Below are 23,705 nucleotides of genomic sequence, written 5' to 3'. Positions count from 1 at the left end.
TGCAAGGCACAAAGCGCTGCCTTCTTTACTTAAGGGCAGATGGCCCCCAAGGCATCTTGCTTCCAGCTCTTTGGGAAGCTAAGAAACAACTCGCTGTGCACAGTGCTCTAACAGCCTACCGGGAACATCTCTTACAAAGGCCTGTGAAACGCAGTTTCTTTGCAGGCATGACCTGGCACAAGTAGAACATCTGCTCTGGGTGAGCTACATTGCCCTAGAGCTGAAAGGCACAAAGTGCTGCCTTCTTTACTTAAGGGCAGATGGCCACCATAGCATCTTGCTTCCAGCTCTTTGGGAAGCTAAGAAAGAACTCGCTCTGCACAGTGCTCTAACAGCCTATCGGGAACATCTCTTACAAAGGCCTGTGCAACGAAGTTTCTTTGCAGGTATGATCTAGCTGAAGGAGAACTTCTGCTCTGGGTGTACTACATTGCCCTAGAGCTGCAAGGCACAAAGTGCTGCCTTCTTTCCAAAGGGTGAGAACGGCCCCAAAGCATCTTGCTTCCAGCTCTTTGGGAAGCTAAGAAACAACTCGCTCTGCACAGTGCTCCAACAGCCTACCGGGAACATCTCTTACAAAGGCCTGTGAAACGCAGTTTCTTTGCAGGCCTGACCTGGCAGAAGTAGAACATCTGCTCTGGGTGTGCTACATTGCCCTAGAGCTGAAAGGCACAAAGTGCTGCCTTCTTTACTTAACGGCAGATGGCCCCCAAAGCATCTTGCTTCCAGCTCTTTGGGAAGCTAAGAAAGAACTCGCTCTGCACTGTGCTCTAACAGAGTACCGTGAATATCTCTTACAAAGGCCTGTGAAACGCAGTTTCTTTGCAGGCCTGATCTGGCTGAAGTAGAACTTCTGCTCTGGGTGTGCTACATTGCCCTAGAGCTGCAAGGCACAAAGTGCTGCCTTCTTTCCAAAGGCTGAGAAGGACCCCAAAGCATCTTGCTTCCATCTCTTTCTGAGGTAAAGAAACAAGTCGCGCTGCACAGTGCTCTTACAGCCTACCGGGAACATCTCTTACAAAGGCCTGTGAAACGAAGTTTCTTTGCAGGTCTGATCTAGCTGAAGTAGAACTTCTTTTCTGGGTGTGCTACATTGCCCTAGAGCTGCAAGGCACAAAGTGCTGCCTTCTTTCCAAAGTGTGAGAAGGGCACCAAAGCATCTTGCTTCCAGATCTTTGGGAAGCTAAGAGACAAGTCGCTCTGCACAGTGCTCTAACAGCCTACAGGGAACATCTCTTACAAAGGCCTGTGAAACGAAGTTTCTTTGCAGGCATGACATGGCACAAGTAGAACATCTGCTCTGGGTGTTCTACATTGCCCTAGAGCTGAAAGGCACAAAGTGCTGCCTTCTTTACTTAACGGCAGATGGCACCCAAAGCATCTTGCTTCCAGGTCTTTGGGAAGCTAAGAAACAACTCGCTCTGCACAGTGCTCTAACAGCCTACAGGGAACCTCTCTTACAAAGGCCTGTGAAACGCAGTTTTTTTGCAGGCCTGATCTGGCTGAAGAAGCACTTCTGCTCTGGGTGTGCTAAATTGCCCTAGAGCTGTCAGGCACAAAGTGCTGCATTCTTTCCAAAGGGTGAGAAGGGCCCCAAAGCATCTTGCTTCCAGCTCTTTGGGAAGCTAAGAAAGAACTCGCTCTGCACAGTGCTCTAACAGCCTACCGGGAACATCTCTTACAAAGGCCTGTGAAACGAAGTTTCTTTGCAGGTATGAGCTGGCTGACGTAGAACTTCTGCTCTGGGTGTGCTACATTGCCCTAGAGCTGCAAGGCACAAAGTGCTGCCTTCTTTCCAAAGGGTGAGAAGTGCCGCAAAGCCTCTTGCTTCCAGCTCTTTGGGAAGCTAAGAAACAACTCGCTCTGCACAGTGCTCTAACAGCCTACAGGGAACATCTCTTACAAAGGCCTGTGAAACGCAGTTTCTTTGCAGGCCTGATCTTGCTGAAGTAGAACTTCTGTTCTGGGTGTGGTGCATTGCCCTAGAGCTGCAAGGCACAAAGTGCTGCGTTCATTCCATAGGGGCAGATGGGCCCCAAAGCATCTTGCTTCCAGCTGTCTGGGAAGCTAAGAAACTACTCGCTCTGCACAGTGCTCTTACAGCCTACCGGGAACATCTCTTACAAAGGCCTGTGAAATGCAGTTTCTTTGCGGGCCTGATCTGGCTGAAGTAGAACTTCCGCTCTGGGTGTGCTACATTGCCCTAGAGCTGCAAGGCACAAAGTGCTGCCTTCTTTCCAAAGGGTGAGAAGGGCCCCAAAGCATCTTGCTTCCGGCTCTTTGGGAAGCTAAGAAACAAGTCGCTCTGCACAGTGCTCTAACAGCCTACCGGGAATATCTCTTACAAAGGCCTGTGAAACGCAGTTTCTTTGCAGGCCTGACCTGGCAGAAGTACAACATCTGCTTTGCATGAGCTACATTGCCCTAGAGCTGCAAGGCACAAAGTGCTGCCTTCTTTACTTAACGGCAGATGGCCCCCAAAGTATCTTGCTTCCAGCTCTTTGGGAAGCCAAGAAAGAACTCGCTCTGCACAGTGCTCTAACAGCCTAAAGTGAATATCTCTTGCAAAGGCCTGTGAAATGCAGTTTCTTTGCAGGCGTGATCTCCCTGAAGTAGAACTTCTGCTCTGCCATGTGCTACATTGCCCTAGAGGTGCAAGGCACCAAGTGCTGCCTTGTTTCCAAAGAGGGAGACTGGACCAAAAGCGTTTTGTTTCCCACTCTTTGGGAAGCTAAGACAAAACACGCTCTGCACAGTGCTCTTACAGCCTACCGGGAACATCTCTTACAAAGGCCTGTGAAACGCAGTTTCTTTGCAGGCCTGACCTGGCAGAAGTAGAACTTCTGCTCTGGGTGTGCTGCATCGCCCTAGAGCTGCAAGGCACAAAGTGCTGCGTTCTTTCCATAGGGGCATATGGGCCCCAAAGCATCTGGCTTCCAGCTCTCTGGGAAGCTAAGAAACTAGTCGCTCTGCACAGTGCTCTTACAGCCTACCGGGAACATCTCTTACAAAGGCCTGTGAAACGAAGTTTCTTTGCAGGTCTGATCTAGCTGAAGTAGAACTTCTTTTCTGGGTGTGCTACATTGCCCTAGAGCTGCAAGGCACAAAGTGCTGCCTTCTTTCCAAAGTGTGAGAAGGGCACCAAAGCATCTTGCTTCCAGCTCTTTGGGAAGCTAAGAAACAAGTCGCTCTGCACAGTGCTCTAACAGCCTACAGGGAACATCTCTTACAAAGGCCTGTGAAACGAAGTTTCTTTGCAGGCCTGACCTGGCAGAAGTAGAACATCTGCTCTGGGTGTGCTACATTGCCCTAGAGCTGAAAGGCACAAAGTGCTGCCTTCTTTACTTAACGGCAGATGGCACCCAAAGCATCTTGCTTCCAGGTCTTTGGGAAGCTAAGAAACAACTCGCTCTGCACAGTGCTCTAACAGCCTGCAGGGAACATCTCTTACAAAGGCCTGTGAAACGCAGTTTCTTTGCAGGCCTGATCTGGCTGAAGAAGCACTTCTGCTCTGGGTGTGCTAAATTGCCCTAGAGCTGTAAGGCACAAAGTGCTGCCTTCTTTCCAAAGGGTGAGAAGGGCCCCAAAGCATCTTGCTTCCAGCTCTTTGGGAAGCTAAGAAAGAACTCGCTCTGCACAGTGCTCTAACAGCCTACCGGGAACATCTCTTACAAAGGCCTGTGAAACGAAGTTTCTTTGCAGGTATGAGCTGGCTGACGTAGAACTTCTGCTCGGGGTGTGCTACATTGCCCTAGAGCTGCAAGGCACAAAGTGCTGCCTTCTTTCGAAAGGGTGAGAAGTGCCGCAAAGCCTCTTGCTTTCAGCTCTTTGGGAAGCTAAGAAACAACTCGCTCTGCACAGTGCTCTAACAGCCTACAGGGAACATCTCTTACAAAGGCCTGTGAAACGTAGTTTCTTTGCAGGCCTGATCTTGCTGAAGTAGAACTTCTGCTCTGGGTGTGGTGCATTGCCCTAGAGCTGCAAGGCACAAAGTGCTGCGTTCATTCCATAGGGGCAGATGGGCCCCAAAGCATCTTGCTTCCAGCTGTCTGGGAAGCTAAGAAACTAGTCGCTCTGCACAGTGCTCTTACAGCCTACCGGGAACATCTCTTACAAAGGCCTGTGAAATGCAGTTTCTTTGCGGGCCTGATCTGGCTGAAGTAGAACTTCCGCTCTGGGTGTGCTACATTGCCCTAGAGCTGCAAGGCACAAAGTGCTGCCTTCTTTCCAAAGGGTGAGAAGGGCCCCAAAGCATCTTGCTTCCGGCTCTTTGGGAAGCTAAGAAACAAGTCGCTCTGCACAGTGCTCTAACAGCCTACCGGGAATATCTCTTACAAAGGCCTGCGAAACGCAGTTTCTTTGCAGGCCTGACCTGGCAGAAGTACAACATCTGCTTTGCATGAGCTACATTGCCCTAGAGCTGCAAGGCACAAAGTGCTGCCTTCTTTACTTAACGGCAGATGGCCCCCAAAGTATCTTGCTTCCAGCTCTTTGGGAAGCCAAGAAAGAACTCGCTCTGCACAGTGCTCTAACAGCCTACCGTGAATATCTCTTACAAAGGCCTGTGAAACGCAGTTTCTTTGCAGGCCTGACCTGGCAGAAGTAGAACATCTGCTCTGGGTGAGCTACATTGCCCTAGAGCTGCAAGGCACAAAGTGCTGCCTTCTTTCCTAAAGGACAGATGACCCCCAAAGCATCTTGCTTCCAGCTCGTTGGGAAGCTAAGAAACAACTCGCTCTGCACAGTGCTCTAACAGCCTACGGGGAACATGTTTTACAAAGGCCTGTGAAATGCAGTTTCTTTGCAGGCGTGATCTCCCTGAAGTAGAACTTCTGCTCTGCCATGTTCTACATTGCCCTAGAGGTGCAAGGCACCAAGTGCTGCCTTGTTTCCAAAGAGGGAGACTGGACCAAAAGCGTTTTGTTTCCCACTCTTTGGGAAGCTAAGACAAAACACGCTCTGCACAGTGCTCTTACAGCCTACCGGGAACATCTCTTACAAAGGCCTGTGAAACGCAGTTTCTTTGCAGGCCTGACCTGGCAGAAGTAGAACTTCTGCTCTGGGTGTGCTGCATCGCCCTAGAGCTGCAAGGCACAAAGTGCTGCCTTCTTTCCATAGGGGCATATGGGCCCCAAAGCATCTGGCTTCCAGCTCTCTGGGAAGCTAAGAAACTAGTCGCTCTGCACAGTGCTCTTACAGCCTACCGGGAACATCTCTTACAAAGGCCTGTGAAACGAAGTTTCTTTGCAGGTCTGATCTAGCTGAAGTAGAACTTCTTTTCTGGGTGTGCTACATTGCCCTAGAGCTGCAAGGCACAAAGTGCTGCCTTCTTTCCAAAGTGTGAGAAGGGCACCAAAGCATCTTGCTTCCAGCTCTTTGGGAAGCTAAGAAACAAGTCGCTCTGCACAGTGCTCTAACAGCCTACAGGGAACATCTCTTACAAAGGCCTGTGAAACGAAGTTTCTTTGCAGGCCTGACCTGGCAGAAGTAGAACATCTGCTCTGGGTGTGCTACATTGCCCTAGAGCTGAAAGGCACAAAGTGCTGCCTTCTTTACTTAACGGCAGATGGCACCCAAAGCATCTTGCTTCCAGGTCTTTGGGAAGCTAAGAAACAACTCGCTCTGCACAGTGCTCTAACAGCCTGCAGGGAACATCTCTTACAAAGGCCTGTGAAACGCAGTTTCTTTGCAGGCCTGATCTGGCTGAAGAAGCACTTCTGCTCTGGGTGTGCTAAATTGCCCTAGAGCTGTAAGGCACAAAGTGCTGCCTTCTTTCCAAAGGGTGAGAAGGGCCCCAAAGCATCTTGCTTCCAGCTCTTTGGGAAGCTAAGAAAGAACTCGCTCTGCACAGTGCTCTAACAGCCTACCGGGAACATCTCTTACAAAGGCCTGTGAAACGAAGTTTCTTTGCAGGTATGAGCTGGCTGACGTAGAACTTCTGCTCTGGGTGTGCTACATTGCCCTAGAGCTGCAAGGCACAAAGTGCTGCCTTCTTTCCAAAGGGTGAGAAGTGCCGCAAAGCCTCTTGCTTCCAGCTCTTTGGGAAGCTAAGAAACAACTCGCTCTGCACAGTGCTCTAACAGCCTACAGGGAACATCTCTTACAAAGGCCTGTGAAACGCAGTTTCTTTGCAGGCCTGATCTTGCTGAAGTAGAACTTCTGTTCTGGGTGTGGTGCATTGCCCTAGAGCTGCAAGGCACAAAGTGCTGCGTTCATTCCATAGGGGCAGATGGGCCCCAAAGCATCTTGCTTCCAGCTGTCTGGGAAGCTAAGAAACTACTCGCTCTGCACAGTGCTCTTACAGCCTACCGGGAACATCTCTTACAAAGGCCTGTGAAATGCAGTTTCTTTGCGGGCCTGATCTGGCTGAAGTAGAACTTCCGCTCTGGGTGTGCTACATTGCCCTAGAGCTGCAAGGCACAAAGTGCTGCCTTCTTTCCAAAGGGTGAGAAGGGCCCCAAAGCATCTTGCTTCCGGCTCTTTGGGAAGCTAAGAAACAAGTCGCTCTGCACAGTGCTCTAACAGCCTACCGGGAATATCTCTTACAAAGGCCTGTGAAACGCAGTTTCTTTGCAGGCCTGACCTGGCAGATTTACAACATCTGCTTTGCATGAGCTACATTGCCCTAGAGCTGCAAGGCACAAAGTGCTGCCTTCTTTACTTAACGGCAGATGGCCCCCAAAGTATCTTGCTTCCAGCTCTTTGGGAAGCCAAGAAAGAACTCGCTCTGCACAGTGCTCTAACAGCCTAAAGTGAATATCTCTTACAAAGGCCTGTGAAATGCAGTTTCTTTGCAGGCGTGATCTCCCTGAAGTAGAACTTCTGCTCTGCCATGTGCTACATTGCCCTAGAGGTGCAAGGCACCAAGTGCTGCCTTGTTTCCAAAGAGGGAGACTGGACCAAAAGCGTTTTGTTTCCCACTCTTTGGGAAGCTAAGACAAAACACGCTCTGCACAGTGCTCTTACAGCCTACCGGGAACATCTCTTACAAAGGCCTGTGAAACGCAGTTTCTTTGCAGGCCTGACCTGGCAGAAGTAGAACTTCTGCTCTGGGTGTGCTGCATCGCCCTAGAGCTGCAAGGCACAAAGTGCTGCGTTCTTTCCATAGGGGCATATGGGCCCCAAAGCATCTGGCTTCCAGCTCTCTGGGAAGCTAAGAAACTAGTCGCTCTGCACAGTGCTCTTACAGCCTACCGGGAACATCTCTTACAAAGGCCTGTGAAACGAAGTTTCTTTGCAGGTCTGATCTAGCTGAAGTAGAACTTCTTTTCTGGGTGTGCTACATTGCCCTAGAGCTGCAAGGCACAAAGTGCTGCCTTCTTTCCAAAGTGTGAGAAGGGCACCAAAGCATCTTGCTTCCAGCTCTTTGGGAAGCTAAGAAACAAGTCGCTCTGCACAGTGCTCTAACAGCCTACAGGGAACATCTCTTACAAAGGCCTGTGAAACGAAGTTTCTTTGCAGGCCTGACCTGGCAGAAGTACAACATCTGCTTTGCATGAGCTACATTGCCCTAGAGCTGCAAGGCACAAAGTGCTGCCTTCTTTACTTAACGGCAGATGGCCCCCAAAGTATCTTGCTTCCAGCTCTTTGGGAAGCCAAGAAAGAACTCGCTCTGCACAGTGCTCTAACAGCCTACCGTGAATATCTCTTACAAAGGCCTGTGAAATGCAGTTTCTTTGCAGGCGTGATCTCCCTGAAGTAGAACTTCTGCTCTGCCATGTGCTACATTGCCCTAGAGGTGCAAGGCACCAAGTGCTGCCTTGTTTCCAAAGAGGGAGACTGGACCAAAAGCGTTTTGTTTCCCACTCTTTGGGAAGCTAAGACAAAACACGCTCTGCACAGTGCTCTTACAGCCTACCGGGAACATCTCTTACAAAGGCCTGTGAAACGCAGTTTCTTTGCAGGCCTGACCTGGCAGAAGTAGAACTTCTGCTCTGGGTGTGCTGCATCGCCCTAGAGCTGCAAGGCACAAAGTGCTGCGTTCTTTCCATAGGGGCATATGGGCCCCAAAGCATCTGGCTTCCAGCTCTCTGGGAAGATAAGAAACTAGTCGCTCTGCACAGTGCTCTTACAGCCTACCGGGAACATCTCTTACAAAGGCCTGTGAAACGAAGTTTCTTTGCAGGTCTGATCTAGCTGAAGTAGAACTTCTTTTCTGGGTGTGCTACATTGCCCTAGAGCTGCAAGGCACAAAGTGCTGCCTTCTTTCCAAAGTGTGAGAAGGGCACCAAAGCATCTTGCTTCCAGCTCTTTGGGAAGCTAAGAAACAAGTCGCTCTGCACAGTGCTCTAACAGCCTACAGGGAACATCTCTTACAAAGGCCTGTGAAACGAAGTTTCTTTGCAGGCCTGACCTGGCAGAAGTAGAACATCTGCTCTGGGTGTGCTACATTGCCCTAGAGCTGAAAGGCACAAAGTGCTGCCTTCTTTACTTAACGGCAGATGGCACCCAAAGCATCTTGCTTCCAGGTCTTTGGGAAGCTAAGAAACAACTCGCTCTGCACAGTGCTCTAACAGCCTGCAGGGAACATCTCTTACAAAGGCCTGTGAAACGCAGTTTCTTTGCAGGCCTGATCTGGCTGAAGAAGCACTTCTGCTCTGGGTGTGCTAAATTGCCCTAGAGCTGTAAGGCACAAAGTGCTGCCTTCTTTCCAAAGGGTGAGAAGGGCCCCAAAGCATCTTGCTTCCAGCTATTTGGGAAGCTAAGAAAGAACTCGCTCTGCACAGTGCTCTAACAGCCTACCGGGAACATCTCTTACAAAGGCCTGTGAAACGAAGTTTCTTTGCAGGTATGAGCTGGCTGACGTAGAACTTCTGCTCTGGGTGTGCTACATTGCCCTAGAGCTGCAAGGCACAAAGTGCTGCCTTCTTTCCAAAGGGTGAGAAGTGCCGCAAAGCCTCTTGCTTTCAGCTCTTTGGGAAGCTAAGAAACAACTCGCTCTGCACAGTGCTCTAACAGACTACAGGGAACATCTCTTACAAAGGCCTGTGAAACGCAGTTTCTTTGCAGGCCTGATCTTGCTGAAGTAGAACTTCTGCTCTGGGTGTGGTGCATTGCCCTAGAGCTGCAAGGCACAAAGTGCTGCGTTCATTCCATAGGGGCAGATGGGCCCCAAAGCATCTTGCTTCCAGCTGTCTGGGAAGCTAAGAAACTAGTCGCTCTGCACAGTGCTCTTACAGCCTACCGGGAACATCTCTTACAAAGGCCTGTGAAATGCAGTTTCTTTGCGGGCCTGATCTGGCTGAAGTAGAACTTCCGCTCTGGGTGTGCTACATTGCCCTAGAGCTGCAAGGCACAAAGTGATGCCTTCTTTCCAAAGGGTGAGAAGGGCCCCAAAGCATCTTGCTTCCGGCTCTTTGGGAAGCTAAGAAACAAGTCGCTCTGCACAGTGCTCTAACAGCCTACCGGGAATATCTCTTACAAAGGCCTGTGAAACGCAGTTTCTTTGCAGGCCTGACCTGGCAGAAGTACAACATCTGCTTTGCGTGAGCTACATTGCCCTAGAGCTGCAAGGCACAAAGTGCTGCCTTCTTTACTTAACGGCAGATGGCCCCCAAAGTATCTTGCTTCCAGCTCTTTGGGAAGCCAAGAAAGAACTCGCTCTGCACAGTGCTCTAACAGCCTACCGTGAATATCTCTTACAAAGGCCTGTGAAACGCAGTTTCTTTGCAGGCCTGACCTGGCAGAAGTAGAACATCTGCTCTGGGTGAGCTACATTGCCCTAGAGCTGCAAGGCACAAAGTGCTGCCTTCTTTCCTAAAGGACAGATGACCCCCAAAGCATCTTGCTTCCAGCTCGTTGGGAAGCTAAGAAACAACTCGCTCTGCACAGTGCTCTAACAGCCTACGGGGAACATGTTTTACAAAGGCCTGTGAAAGGCAGTTTCTTTGCAGGCGTGATCTCCCTGAAGTAGAACTTCTGCTCTGCCATGTGCTACATTGCCCTAGAGGTGCAAGGCACCAAGTGCTGCCTTGTTTCCAAAGAGGGAGACTGGACCAAAAGCGTTTTGTTTCCAGCTCTTTGGGAAGCTAAGAGAAAACACGCTCTGCACAGTGCTCGAACAGCCTACCGGGAACATCTCTTACAAAGGCCTGTGAAACGCAGTTTCTTTGCAGGCCTGACCTGGCAGAAGTAGAACTTCTGCTCTGGGTGTGCTGCATCGCCCTAGAGCTGCAAGGCACAAAGTGCTGCGTTCTTTCCATAGGGGCATATGGGCCCCAAAGCATCTGGCTTCCAGCTCTCTGGGAAGCTAAGAAACTAGTCGCTCTGCACAGTGCTCTTACAGACTACCGGGAACATCTCTTACAAAGGCCTGTGAAACGAAGTTTCTTTGCAGGTCTGATCTAGCTGAAGTAGAACTTCTTTTCTGGGTGTGCTACATTGCCCTAGAGCTGCAAGGCACAAAGTGCTGCCTTCTTTCCAAAGTGTGAGAAGGGCCCCAAAGCATCTTGCTTCCAGCTCTTTGGGAAGCTAAGAAACAAGTCGCTCTGCACAGTGCTCTTACAGCCTACCGGGAACATCTCTTACAAAGGCCTGTGAAACACAGTTTCTTTGCAGGCCTGACCTGGCAGAAGTAGAACATCTGCTCTGGGTGTGCTACATTGCCCTAGAGCTGAAAGGCACAAAGTGCTGCCTTCTTTACTTAACGACAGATGGCACCCAAAGCATCTTGCTTCCAGGTCTTTCGGAAGCTAAGAAACAACTCGCTCTGCACAGTGCTCTAACAGCCTACAGGGAACATCTCTTACAAAGGCCTGTGAAACGCAGTTTCTTTGCAGGCCTGATCTGGCTGAAGAAGAACTTCTGCTCTGGGTGTGCTACTTTGCCCTAGAACTGCAAGGCACAAAGTGCTGCCTTCTTTACTTAACGGCAGATGGCCCCCAAAGTATCTTGCTTCCAGCTCTTTGGGAAGCCAAGAAAGAACTCGCTCTGCACAGTGCTCTAACAGCCTACCGTGAATATCTCTTACAAAGGCCTGTGAAACGCAGTTTCTTTGCAGGCCTGACCTGGCAGAAGTAGAACATCTGCTCTGGGTGAGCTACATTGCCCTAGAGCTGCAAGGCACAAAGTGCTGCCTTCTTTCCTAAAGGACAGATGACCCCCAAAGCATCTTGCTTCCAGCTCGTTGGGAAGCTAAGAAACAACTCGCTCTGCACAGTGCTCTAACAGCCTACGGGGAACATGTTTTACAAAGGCCTGTGAAATGCAGTTTCTTTGCAGGCGTGATCTCCCTGAAGTAGAACTTCTGCTCTGCCATGTTCTACATTGCCCTAGAGGTGCAAGGCACCAAGTGCTGCCTTGTTTCCAAAGAGGGAGACTGGACCAAAAGCGTTTTGTTTCCCACTCTTTGGGAAGCTAAGACAAAACACGCTCTGCACAGTGCTCTTACAGCCTACCGGGAACATCTCTTACAAAGGCCTGTGAAACGCAGTTTCTTTGCAGGCCTGACCTGGCAGAAGTAGAACTTCTGCTCTGGGTGTGCTGCATCGCCCTAGAGCTGCAAGGCACAAAGTGCTGCGTTCTTTCCATAGGGGCATATGGGCCCCAAAGCATCTGGCTTCCAGCTCTCTGGGAAGCTAAGAAACTAGTCGCTCTGCACAGTGCTCTTACAGCCTACCGGGAACATCTCTTACAAAGGCCTGTGAAACGAAGTTTCTTTGCAGGTCTGATCTAGCTGAAGTAGAACTTCTTTTCTGGGTGTGCTACATTGCCCTAGAGCTGCAAGGCACAAAGTGCTGCCTTCTTTCCAAAGTGTGAGAAGGGCACCAAAGCATCTTGCTTCCAGCTCTTTGGGAAGCTAAGAAACAAGTCGCTCTGCACAGTGCTCTAACAGCCTACAGGGAACATCTCTTACAAAGGCCTGTGAAACGAAGTTTCTTTGCAGGCCTGACCTGGCAGAAGTAGAACATCTGCTCTGGGTGTGCTACATTGCCCTAGAGCTGAAAGGCACAAAGTGCTGCCTTCTTTACTTAACGGCAGATGGCACCCAAAGCATCTTGCTTCCAGGTCTTTGGGAAGCTAAGAAACAACTCGCTCTGCACAGTGCTCTAACAGCCTGCAGGGAACATCTCTTACAAAGGCCTGTGAAACGCAGTTTCTTTGCAGGCCTGATCTGGCTGAAGAAGCACTTCTGCTCTGGGTGTGCTAAATTGCCCTAGAGCTGTAAGGCACAAAGTGCTGCCTTCTTTCCAAAGGGTGAGAAGGGCCCCAAAGCATCTTGCTTCCAGCTATTTGGGAAGCTAAGAAAGAACTCGCTCTGCACAGTGCTCTAACAGCCTACCGGGAACATCTCTTACAAAGGCCTGTGAAACGAAGTTTCTTTGCAGGTATGAGCTGGCTGACGTAGAACTTCTGCTCTGGGTGTGCTACATTGCCCTAGAGCTGCAAGGCACAAAGTGCTGCCTTCTTTCCAAAGGGTGAGAAGTGCCGCAAAGCCTCTTGCTTCCAGCTCTTTGGGATGCTAAGAAACAACTCGCTCTGCACAGTGCTCTAACAGCCTACAGGGAACATCTCTTACAAAGGCCTGTGAAACGCAGTTTCTTTGCAGGCCTGATCTTGCTGAAGTAGAACTTCTGCTCTGGGTGTGGTGCATTGCCCTAGAGCTGCAAGGCACAAAGTGCTGCGTTCATTCCATAGGGGCAGATGGGCCCCAAAGCATCTTGCTTCCAGCTGTCTGGGAAGCTAAGAAACGAGTCGCTCTGCACAGTGCTCTTACAGCCTACCGGGAACATCTCTTACAAAGGCCTGTGTAACACAGTTTCTTTGCAGGTCTGATGTAGCTGAAGTAGAACTTCTGCTCTGGGTGTGCTACATTGCCCTAGAGCTGCAAGGCACAAAGTGCTGCCTTCTTTCCAAAGGGTGAGAAGGGCCCCAAAGCATCTTGCTTCCGGCTCTTTGGGAAGCTAAGAAACAAGTCGCTCTGCACAGTGCTCTAACAGCCTACCGGGAATATCTCTTACAAAGGCCTGTGAAACGCAGTTTCTTTGCAGGCCTGACCTGGCAGAAGTACAACATCTGCTTTGCGTGAGCTACATTGCCCTAGAGCTGCAAGGCACAAAGTGCTGCCTTCTTTACTTAACGGCAGATGGCCCCCAAAGTATCTTGCTTCCAGCTCTTTGGGAAGCCAAGAAAGAACTCGCTCTGCACAGTGCTCTAACAGCCTACCGTGAATATCTCTTACAAAGGCCTGTGAAACGCAGTTTCTTTGCAGGCCTGACCTGGCAGAAGTAGAACATCTGCTCTGGGTGAGCTACATTGCCCTAGAGCTGCAAGGCACAAAGTGCTGCCTTCTTTCCTAAAGGACAGATGACCCCCAAAGCATCTTGCTTCCAGCTCGTTGGGAAGCTAAGAAACAACTCGCTCTGCACAGTGCTCTAACAGCCTACGGGGAACATGTTTTACAAAGGCCTGTGAAAGGCAGTTTCTTTGCAGGCGTGATCTCCCTGAAGTAGAACTTCTGCTCTGCCATGTGCTACATTGCCCTAGAGGTGCAAGGCACCAAGTGCTGCCTTGTTTCCAAAGAGGGAGACTGGACCAAAAGCGTTTTGTTTCCAGCTCTTTGGGAAGCTAAGAGAAAACACGCTCTGCACAGTGCTCGAACAGCCTACCGGGAACATCTCTTACAAAGGCCTGTGAAACGCAGTTTCTTTGCAGGCCTGACCTGGCAGAAGTAGAACTTCTGCTCTGGGTGTGCTGCATCGCCCTAGAGCTGCAAGGCACAAAGTGCTGCGTTCTTTCCATAGGGGCATATGGGCCCCAAAGCATCTGGCTTCCAGCTCTCTGGGAAGCTAAGAAACTAGTCGCTCTGCACAGTGCTCTTACAGCCTACCGGGAACATCTCTTACAAAGGCCTGTGAAACGAAGTTTCTTTGCAGGTCTGATCTAGCTGAAGTAGAACTTCTTTTCTGGGTGTGCTACATTGCCCTAGAGCTGCAAGGCACAAAGTGCTGCCTTCTTTCCAAAGTGTGAGAAGGGCCCCAAAGCATCTTGCTTCCAGCTCTTTGGGAAGCTAAGAAACAAGTCGCTCTGCACAGTGCTCTTACAGCCTACCGGGAACATCTCTTACAAAGGCCTGTGAAACACAGTTTCTTTGCAGGCCTGACCTGGCAGAAGTAGAACATCTGCTCTGGGTGTGCTACATTGCCCTAGAGCTGAAAGGCACAAAGTGCTGCCTTCTTTACTTAACGACAGATGGCACCCAAAGCATCTTGCTTCCAGGTCTTTGGGAAGCTAAGAAACAACTCGCTCTGCACAGTGCTCTAACAGCCTACAGGGAACATCTCTTACAAAGGCCTGTGAAACGCAGTTTCTTTGCAGGCCTGATCTGGCTGAAGAAGAACTTCTGCTCTGGGTGTGCTACTTTGCCCTAGAACTGCAAGGCACAAAGTGCTGCCTTCTTTACTTAACGGCAGATGGCCCCCAAAGTATCTTGCTTCCAGCTCTTTGGGAAGCCAAGAAAGAACTCGCTCTGCACAGTGCTCTAACAGCCTACCGTGAATATCTCTTACAAAGGCCTGTGAAACGCACTTTCTTTGCAGGCCTGACCTGGCAGAAGTAGAACATCTGCTCTGGGTGAGCTACATTGCCCTAGAGCTGCAAGGCACAAAGTGCTGCCTTCTTTCCTAAAGGACAGATGACCCCCAAAGCATCTTGCTTCCAGCTCGTTGGGAAGCTAAGAAACAACTCGCTCTGCACAGTGCTCTAACAGCCTACGGGGAACATGTTTTTCAAAGGCCTGTGAAATGCAGTTTCTTTGCAGGCGTGATCTCCCTGAAGTAGAACTTCTGCTCTGCCATGTGCTACATTGCCCTAGAGGTGCAAGGCACCAAGTGCTGCCTTGTTTCCAAAGAGGGAGACTGGACCAAAAGCGTTTTGTTTCCAGCTCTTTGGGAAGCTAAGAGAAAACACGCTCTGCACAGTGCTCTAACAGCCTACCGGGAACATTTCTTACAAAGGCCTGTGAAACGCAGTTTCTTTGCAGGCCTGACCTGGCAGAAGTAGAACTTCTGCTCTGGGTGTGCTGCATCGCCCTAGAGCTGCAAGGCACAAAGTGCTGCGTTCTTTCCATAGGGGCATATGGGCCCCAAAGCATCTGGCTTCCAGCTCTCTGGGAAGCTAAGAAACTAGTCGCTCTGCACAGTGCTCTTACAGCCTACCGGGAACATCTCTTACAAAGGCCTGTGAAACGAAGTTTCTTTGCAGGTCTGATCTAGCTGAAGTAGAACTTCTTTTCTGGGTGTGCTACATTGCCCTAGAGCTGCAAGGCACAAAGTGCTGCCTTCTTTCCAAAGGGTGAGAAGGGCCCCAAAGCATCTTGCTTCCAGCTCTTTGGGAAGCTAAGAAACAAGTCGATCTGCACAGTGCTCTTACAGCCTACCGGGAACATCTCTTACAAAGGCCTGTGAAACACAGTTTCTTTGCAGGCCTGACCTGGCAGAAGTAGAACATCTGCTCTGGGTGTGCTACATTGCCCTAGAGCTGAAAGGCACAAAGTGCTGCCTTCTTTACTTAACGGCAGATGGCACCCAAAGCATCTTGCTTCCAGGTCTTTCGGAAGCTAAGAAACAACTCGCTCTGCACAGTGCTCTAACAGCCTACAGGAACATCTCTTACAAAGGCCTGTGAAACGCAGTTTCTTTGCAGGCCTGATCTGGCTGAAGAAGAACTTCTGCTCTGGGTGTGCTACATTGCCCTAGAGCTGCAAGGCACAAAGTGCTGCCTTCTTTACTTAACGGCAGATGGCCCCCAAAGCATCTTGCTTCCAGCTCTTTGGGAAGCTAAGAAACAACTCGCTCTGCACAGTGCTCTAACAGCCTACCGTGAATATCTCTTACAAAGGCCTGTGAAACACAGTTTCTTTGCAGGCCTGATCTGGCTGAAGTAGAACTTCTGCTCTGGGTGTGCTACATTGCCCTAGAGCTGTAAGGCACACAGTGCTGCCTTCTTTCCAAAGGGTGAAAAGGGCCACAAAGCATCTTGCTTCCAGCTCTTTGGGAAGCTAAGAAACAACTCGCTCTGCACAGTGTTCTAACAGCCTACCGGGAACATCTCTTACAAAATCCTGTGAAACGCAGTTTCTTTGCAGGTCTGAGCTGGCTGAAGTAGAACTTCTGCTCTGGGTGTGCTACATTGCCCTAGAGCTGCAAGGCACAAAGTGCTGCCTTCTTTCCAAAGGGTGAGAAGTGCCGCAAAGCCTCTTGCTTCCAGCTCTTTGGGAAGCTAAGAAACAACTCGCTCTGCACAGTGCTCTAACAGCCTACAGGGAACATCTCTTACAAAGGCCTGTGAAACACAGTTTCTTTGCAGGCCTGATCTTGCTGAAGTAGAACTTCTGCTCTGGGTGTGGTGCATTGCCCTAGAGCTGCAAGGCACAAAGTGCTGCCTTCTTTACTTAACGGCAGATGGCCCCCAAAGCATCTTGCTTCCAGCTCTTTGGGAAGCTAAGAAAGAACTCGCTCTGCACAGTGCTCTAACAGCCTACCGTGAATATCTCTTACAAAGGCCTGTGAAACGCAGTTTCTTTGCAGGCCTGATCTGGCTGAAGTAGAACTTCTGCTCTGGGTGTGCTACATTGCCCTAGAGCTGTAAGGCACACAGTGCTGCCTTCTTTCCAAAGGGTGCCAAGGGCCCCAAAGCATCTTGCTTCCAGCTCTTTGGGAAGCTAAGAAAGAACTCGCTCTGCACAGTGCTCTAACAGCCTACCGGGAACATCTCTTACAAAGGCCTGTGAAACGAAGTTTCTTTGCAGGTATGAGCTGGCTGACGTAGAACTTCTGCTCTGGGTGTGCTACATTGCCCTAGAGCTGCAAGGCACAAAGTGCTGCCTTCTTTCCAAAGGGTGAGAAGTGCCGCAAAGCCTCTTGCTTCCAGCTCTTTGGGATGCTAAGAAACAACTCGCTCTGCACAGTGCTCTAACAGCCTACAGGGAACATCTCTTACAAAGGCCTGTGAAACGCAGTTTCTTTGCAGGCCTGATCTTGCTGAAGTAGAACTTCTGCTCTGGGTGTGGTGCATTGCCCTAGAGCTGCAAGGCACAAAGTGCTGCGTTCATTCCATAGGGGCAGATGGGCCCCAAAGCATCTTGCTTCCAGCTGTCTGGGAAGCTAAGAAACGAGTCGCTCTGCACAGTGCTCTTACAGCCTACCGGGAACATCTCTTACAAAGGCCTGTGTAACACAGTTTCTTTGCAGGTCTGATGTAGCTGAAGTAGAACTTCTGCTCTGGGTGTGCTACATTGCCCTAGAGCTGCAAGGCACAAAGTGCTGCCTTCTTTCCAAAGGGTGAGAAGGGCCCCAAAGCATCTTGCTTCCGGTTCTTTGGGAAGCTAAGAAACAAGTCGCTCTGCACAGTGCTCTAACAGCCTACCGGGAATATCTCTTACAAAGGCCTGTGAAACGCAGTTTCTTTGCAGGCCTGACCTGGCAGAAGTACAACATCTGCTTTGCGTGAGCTACATTGCCCTAGAGCTGCAAGGCACAAAGTGCTGCCTTCTTTACTTAACGGCAGATGGCCCCCAAAGTATCTTGCTTCCAGCTCTTTGGGAAGCCAAGAAAGAACTCGCTCTGCACAGTGCTCTAACAGCCTACCGTGAATATCTCTTACAAAGGCCTGTGAAACGCAGTTTCTTTGCAGGCCTGACCTGGCAGAAGTAGAACATCTGCTCTGGGTGAGCTACATTGCCCTAGAGCTGCAAGGCACAAAGTGCTGCCTTCTTTCCTAAAGGACAGATGACCCCCAAAGCATCTTGCTTCCAGCTCGTTGGGAAGCTAAGAAACAACTCGCTCTGCACAGTGCTCTAACAGCCTACGGGGAACATGTTTTACAAAGGCCTGTGAAAGGCAGTTTCTTTGCAGGCGTGATCTCCCTGAAGTAGAACTTCTGCTCTGCCATGTGCTACATTGCCCTAGAGGTGCAAGGCACCAAGTGCTGCCTTGTTTCCAAAGAGGGAGACTGGACCAAAAGCGTTTTGTTTCCAGCTCTTTGGGAAGCTAAGAGAAAACACGCTCTGCACAGTGCTCGAACAGCCTACCGGGAACATCTCTTACAAAGGCCTGTGAAACGCAGTTTCTTTGCAGGCCTGACCTGGCAGAAGTAGAACTTCTGCTCTGGGTGTGCTGCATCGCCCTAGAGCTGCAAGGCACAAAGTGCTGCGTTCTTTCCATAGGGGCATATGGGCCCCAGAGCATCTGGCTTCCAGCTCTCTGGGAAGCTAAGAAACTAGTCGCTCTGCACAGTGCTCTTACAGCCTACCGGGAACATCTCTTACAAAGGCCTGGGAAACGAAGTTTCTTTGCAGGTCTGATCTAGCTGAAGTAGAACTTCTTTTCTGGGTGTGCTACATTGCCCTAGAGCTGCAAGGCACAAAGTGCTGCCTTCTTTCCAAAGTGTGAGAAGGGCCCCAAAGCATCTTGCTTCCAGCTCTTTGGGAAGCTAAGAAACAAGTCGCTCTGCACAGTGCTCTTACAGCCTACCGGGAACATCTCTTACAAAGGCCTGTGAAACACAGTTTCTTTGCAGGCCTGACCTGGCAGAAGTAGAACATCTGCTCTGGGTGTGCTACATTGCCCTAGAGCTGAAAGGCACAAAGTGCTGCCTTCTTTACTTAACGGCAGATGGCACCCAAAGCATCTTGCTTCCAGGTCTTTGGGAAGCTAAGAAACAACTCGCTCTGCACAGTGCTCTAACAGCCTACAGGGAACATCTCTTACAAAGTCCTGTGAAACGCAGTTTCTTTGCAGGCCTGATCTGGCTGAAGAAGAACTTCTGCTCTGGGTGTGCTACTTTGCCCTAGAACTGCAAGGCACAAAGTGCTGCCTTCTTTACTTAACGGCAGATGGCCCCCAAAGTATCTTGCTTCCAGCTCTTTGGGAAGCCAAGAAAGAACTCGCTCTGCACAGTGCTCTAACAGCCTACCGTGAATATCTCTTACAAAGGCCTGTGAAACGCACTTTCTTTGCAGGCCTGACCTGGCAGAAGTAGAACATCTGCTCTGGGTGAGCTACATTTCCCTAGAGCTGCAAGGCACAAAGTGCTGCCTTCTTTCCTAAAGGACAGATGACCCCCAAAGCATCTTGCTTCCAGCTCGTTGGGAAGCTAAGAAACAACTCGCTCTGCACAGTGCTCTAACAGCCTACGGGGAACATGTTTTTCAAAGGCCTGTGAAATGCAGTTTCTTTGCAGGCGTGATCTCCCTGAAGTAGAACTTCTGCTCTGCCATGTGCTACATTGCCCTAGAGGTGCAAGGCACCAAGTGCTGCCTTGTTTCCAAAGAGGGAGACTGGACCAAAAGCGTTTTGTTTCCAGCTCTTTGGGAAGCTAAGAGAAAACACGCTCTGCACAGTGCTCTAACAGCCTACCGGGAACATTTCTTACAAAGGCCTGTGAAACGCAGTTTCTTTGCAGGCCTGACCTGGCAGAAGTAGAACTTCTGCTCTGGGTGTGCTGCATCGCCCTAGAGCTGCAAGGCACAAAGTGCTGCGTTCTTTCCATAGGGGCATATGGGCCCCAAAGCATCTGGCTTCCAGCTCTCTGGGAAGCTAAGAAACTAGTCGCTCTGCACAGTGCTCTTACAGCCTACCGGGAACATCTCTTACAAAGGCCTGTGAAACGAAGTTTCTTTGCAGGTCTGATCTAGCTGAAGTAGAACTTCTTTTCTGGGTGTGCTACATTGCCCTAGAGCTGCAAGGCACAAAGTGCTGCCTTCTTTCCAAAGGGTGAGAAGGGCCCCAAAGCATCTTGCTTCCAGCTCTTTGGGAAGCTAAGAAACAAGTCGCTCTGCACAGTGCTCTTACAGCCTACCGGGAACATCTCTTACAAAGGCCTGTGAAACACAGTTTCTTTGCAGGCCTGACCTGGCAGAAGTAGAACATCTGCTCTGGGTGTGCTACATTGCCCTAGAGCTGAAAGGCACAAAGTGCTGCCTTCTTTACTTAACGGCAGATGGCACCCAAAGCATCTTGCTTCCAGGTCTTTCGGAAGCTAAGAAACAACTCGCTCTGCACAGTGCTCTAACAGCCTACCGTGAATATCTCTTACAAAGGCCTGTGAAACACAGTTTCTTTGCAGGCCTGATCTGGCTGAAGTAGAACTTCTGCTCTGGGTGTGCTACATTGCCCTAGAGCTGTAAGGCACACAGTGCTGCCTTCTTTCCAAAGGGTGAAAAGGGCCACAAAGCATCTTGCTTCCAGCTCTTTGGGAAGCTAAGAAACAACTCGCTCTGCACAGTGTTCTAACAGCCTACCGGGAACATCTCTTACAAAATCCTGTGAAACGCAGTTTCTTTGCAGGTCTGAGCTGGCTGAAGTAGAACTTCTGCTCTGGGTGTGCTACATTGCCCTAGAGCTGCAAGGCACAAAGTGCTGCCTTCTTTCCAAAGGGTGAGAAGTGCCGCAAAGCCTCTTGCTTCCAGCTCTTTGGGAAGCTAAGAAACAACTCGCTCTGCACAGTGCTCTAACAGCCTACAGGGAACATCTCTTACAAAGGCCTGTGAAACGCAGTTTCTTTGCAGGCCTGATCTTGCTGAAGTAGAACTTCTGCTCTGGGTGTGGTGCATTGCCCTAGAGCTGCAAGGCACAAAGTGCTGCCTTCTTTACTTAACGGCAGATGGCCCCCAAAGCATCTTGCTTCCAGCTCTTTGGGAAGCTAAGAAAGAACTCGCTCTGCACAGTGCTCTAACAGCCTACCGTGAATATCTCTTACAAAGGCCTGTGAAACGCAGTTTCTTTGCAGGCCTGATCTGGCTGAAGTAGAACTTCTGCTCTGGGTGTGCTACATTGCCCTAGAGCTGTAAGGCACACAGTGCTGCCTTCTTTCCAAAGGGTGCCAAGGGCCCCAAAGCATCTTGCTTCCAGCTCTTTGGGAAGCTAAGAAACAACTCGCTCTGCACAGTGTTCTAACAGCTTACCGGGAACATGTCTTACAAAGGCCTGTGAAATGCAGTTTCTTTGCGGGCCTGATCTGGCAGAAGTAGAACTTCTGCTCTGGGTGTGCTACATTGCCCTAGAGCTGCAAGTCACAAAGTGCTGCCTTCTTTCCTTAAGGGCAGATGGCCCCCAAAGCATCTTGCTTCCAGCTCGTTGGGAAGCTAAGAAACAACTCGCTCTGCACAGTGCTCTAACAGCCTACAGGGAACATCTCTTACAAAGGCCTTGAAACGCAGTTTCTTTGCACGTCTAAGCTGGCTGAAGTAGAACTTCTGCTCTGGGTGTGCTACATTGCCCTAGAGCTGCAAGGCACAAAGTGTTGCCTTCTTTCCAAAGGGTGAGAAGTGCCGCAAAGCCTCTTGCTTCCAGCTCTTTGGGAAGCTAAGAAACAACTCGCTGTGCACAGTGCTCCAACAGCCTACAGGGAACATCTCTTACAAAGGCCTGTGAAACGCAGTTTCTTTGCAGGCCTGATCTTGCTGAAGTAGAACTTCTGCTCTGGGTGTGGTGCATTGCCCTAGAGCTGCAAGGCACAAAGTGCTGCGTTCATTCCATAGGGGCAGATGGGCCCCAAAGCATCTTGCTTCCAGCTGTCTGGGAAGCTAAGAAACTAGTCCCTCTGCACAGTGCTCTTACAGCCTACCGGGAACATCTCTTACAAAGGCCTGTGAAATGCAGTTTCTTTGCGGGCCTGATCTGGCTGAAGTAGAACTTCTTTTCTGGGTGTGCTACATTGCCCTAGAGCTGCAAGGCACAAAGTGCTGCCTTCTTTCCAAAGGGTGAGAAGGGCCCCAAAGCATCTTCCTTCCGGCTCTTTGGGAAGCTAAGAAACAAGTCGCTCTGCACAGTGCTCTAACAGCCTACCGGGAATATCTCTTACAAAGGCCTGTGAAACGCAGTTTCTTTGCAGGCCTGACCTGGCAGAAGTACAACATCTGCTTTGCGTGAGCTACATTGCCCTAGAGCTGCAAGGCACAAAGTGCTGCCTTCTTTACTTAACGGCAGATGGCCCCCAAAGTATCTTGCTTCCAGCTCTTTGGGAAGCCAAGAAAGAACTCGCTCTGCACAGTGCTCTAACAGCCTACCGTGAATATCTCTTACAAAGGCCTGTGAAACGCAGTTTCTTTGCAGGCCTGACCTGGCAGAAGTAGAACATCTGCTCTGGGTGAGCTACATTGCCCTAGAGCTGCAAGGCTCAAAGTGCTGCCTTCTTTCCTAAAGGACAGATGACCCCCAAAGCATCTTGCTTCCAGCTCGTTGGGAAGCTAAGAAACAACTCGCTCTGCACAGTGCTCTAACAGCCTACTGGGAACATGTTTTACAAAGGCCTGTGAAATGCAGTTTCTTTTCAGGCGTGATCTCCCTGAAGTAGAACTTCTGCTCTGCCATGTGCTACATTGCCCTAGAGGTGCAAGGCACCAAGTGCTGCCTTGTTTCCAAAGAGGGAGACTGGACCAAAAGCGTTTTGTTTCCAGCTCTTTGGGAAGCTAAGAGAAAACACGCTCTGCACAGTGCTCTTACAGCCTACCGGGAACATCTCTTACAAAGGCCTGTGAAACGCAGTTTCTTTGCAGGCCTGACCTGGCAGAAGTAGAACTTCTGCTCTGGGTGTGCTGCATCGCCCTAGAGCTGCAAGGCACAAAGTGCTGCGTTCTTTCCATAGGGGCATATGGGCCCCAAAGCATCTGGCTTCCAGCTCTCTGGGAAGCTAAGAAACTAGTCGCTCTGCACAGTGCTCTTACAGCCTACCGGGAACATCTCTTACAAAGGCCTGTGAAACGAAGTTTCTTTGCAGGTCTGATCTAGCTGAAGTAGAACTTCTTTTCTGGGTGTGCTACATTGCCCTAGAGCTGCAAGGCACAAAGTGCTGCCTTCTTTCCAAAGGGTGAGAAGGGCCCCAAAGCATCTTGCTTCCAGCTCTTTGGGAAGCTAAGAAACAAGTCGCTCTGCACAGTGCTCTTACAGCCTACCGGGAACATCTCTTACAAAGGCCTGTGAAACACAGTTTCTTTGCAGGCCTGACCTGGCAGAAGTAGAACATCTGCTCTGGGTGTGCTACATTGCCCTAGAGCTGAAAGGCACAAAGTGCTGCCTTCTTTACTTAACGGCAGATGGCACCCAAAGCATCTTGCTTCCAGGTCTTTCGGAAGCTAAGAAACAACTCGCTCTGCACAGTGCTCTAACAGCCTACCGTGAATATCTCTTACAAAGGCCTGTGAAACACAGTTTCTTTGCAGGCCTGATCTGGCTGAAGTAGAACTTCTGCTCTGGGTGTGCTACATTGCCCTAGAGCTGTAAGGCACACAGTGCTGCCTTCTTTCCAAAGGGTGAAAAGGGCCACAAAGCATCTTGCTTCCAGCTCTTTGGGAAGCTAAGAAACAACTCGCTCTGCACAGTGTTCTAACAGCCTACCGGGAACATCTCTTACAAAATCCTGTGAAACGCAGTTTCTTTGCAGGTCTGAGCTGGCTGAAGTAGAACTTCTGCTCTGGGTGTGCTACATTGCCCTAGAGCTGCAAGGCACAAAGTGCTGCCTTCTTTCCAAAGGGTGAGAAGTGCCGCAAAGCCTCTTGCTTCCAGCTCTTTGGGAAGCTAAGAAACAACTCGCTCTGCACAGTGCTCTAACAGCCTACAGGGAACATCTCTTACAAAGGCCTGTGAAACGCAGTTTCTTTGCAGGCCTGATCTTGCTGAAGTAGAACTTCTGCTCTGGGTGTGGTGCATTGCCCTAGAGCTGCAAGGCACAAAGTGCTGCCTTCTTTACTTAACGGCAGATGGCCCCCA

The sequence above is a fragment of the Equus asinus genome, chromosome 1 (assembly GCF_041296235.1).
Source record: "Equus asinus isolate D_3611 breed Donkey chromosome 1, EquAss-T2T_v2, whole genome shotgun sequence".
Taxonomy (NCBI): Eukaryota; Metazoa; Chordata; class Mammalia; order Perissodactyla; family Equidae; genus Equus; species Equus asinus.
This window is presented reverse-complemented; position numbering follows the sequence as displayed.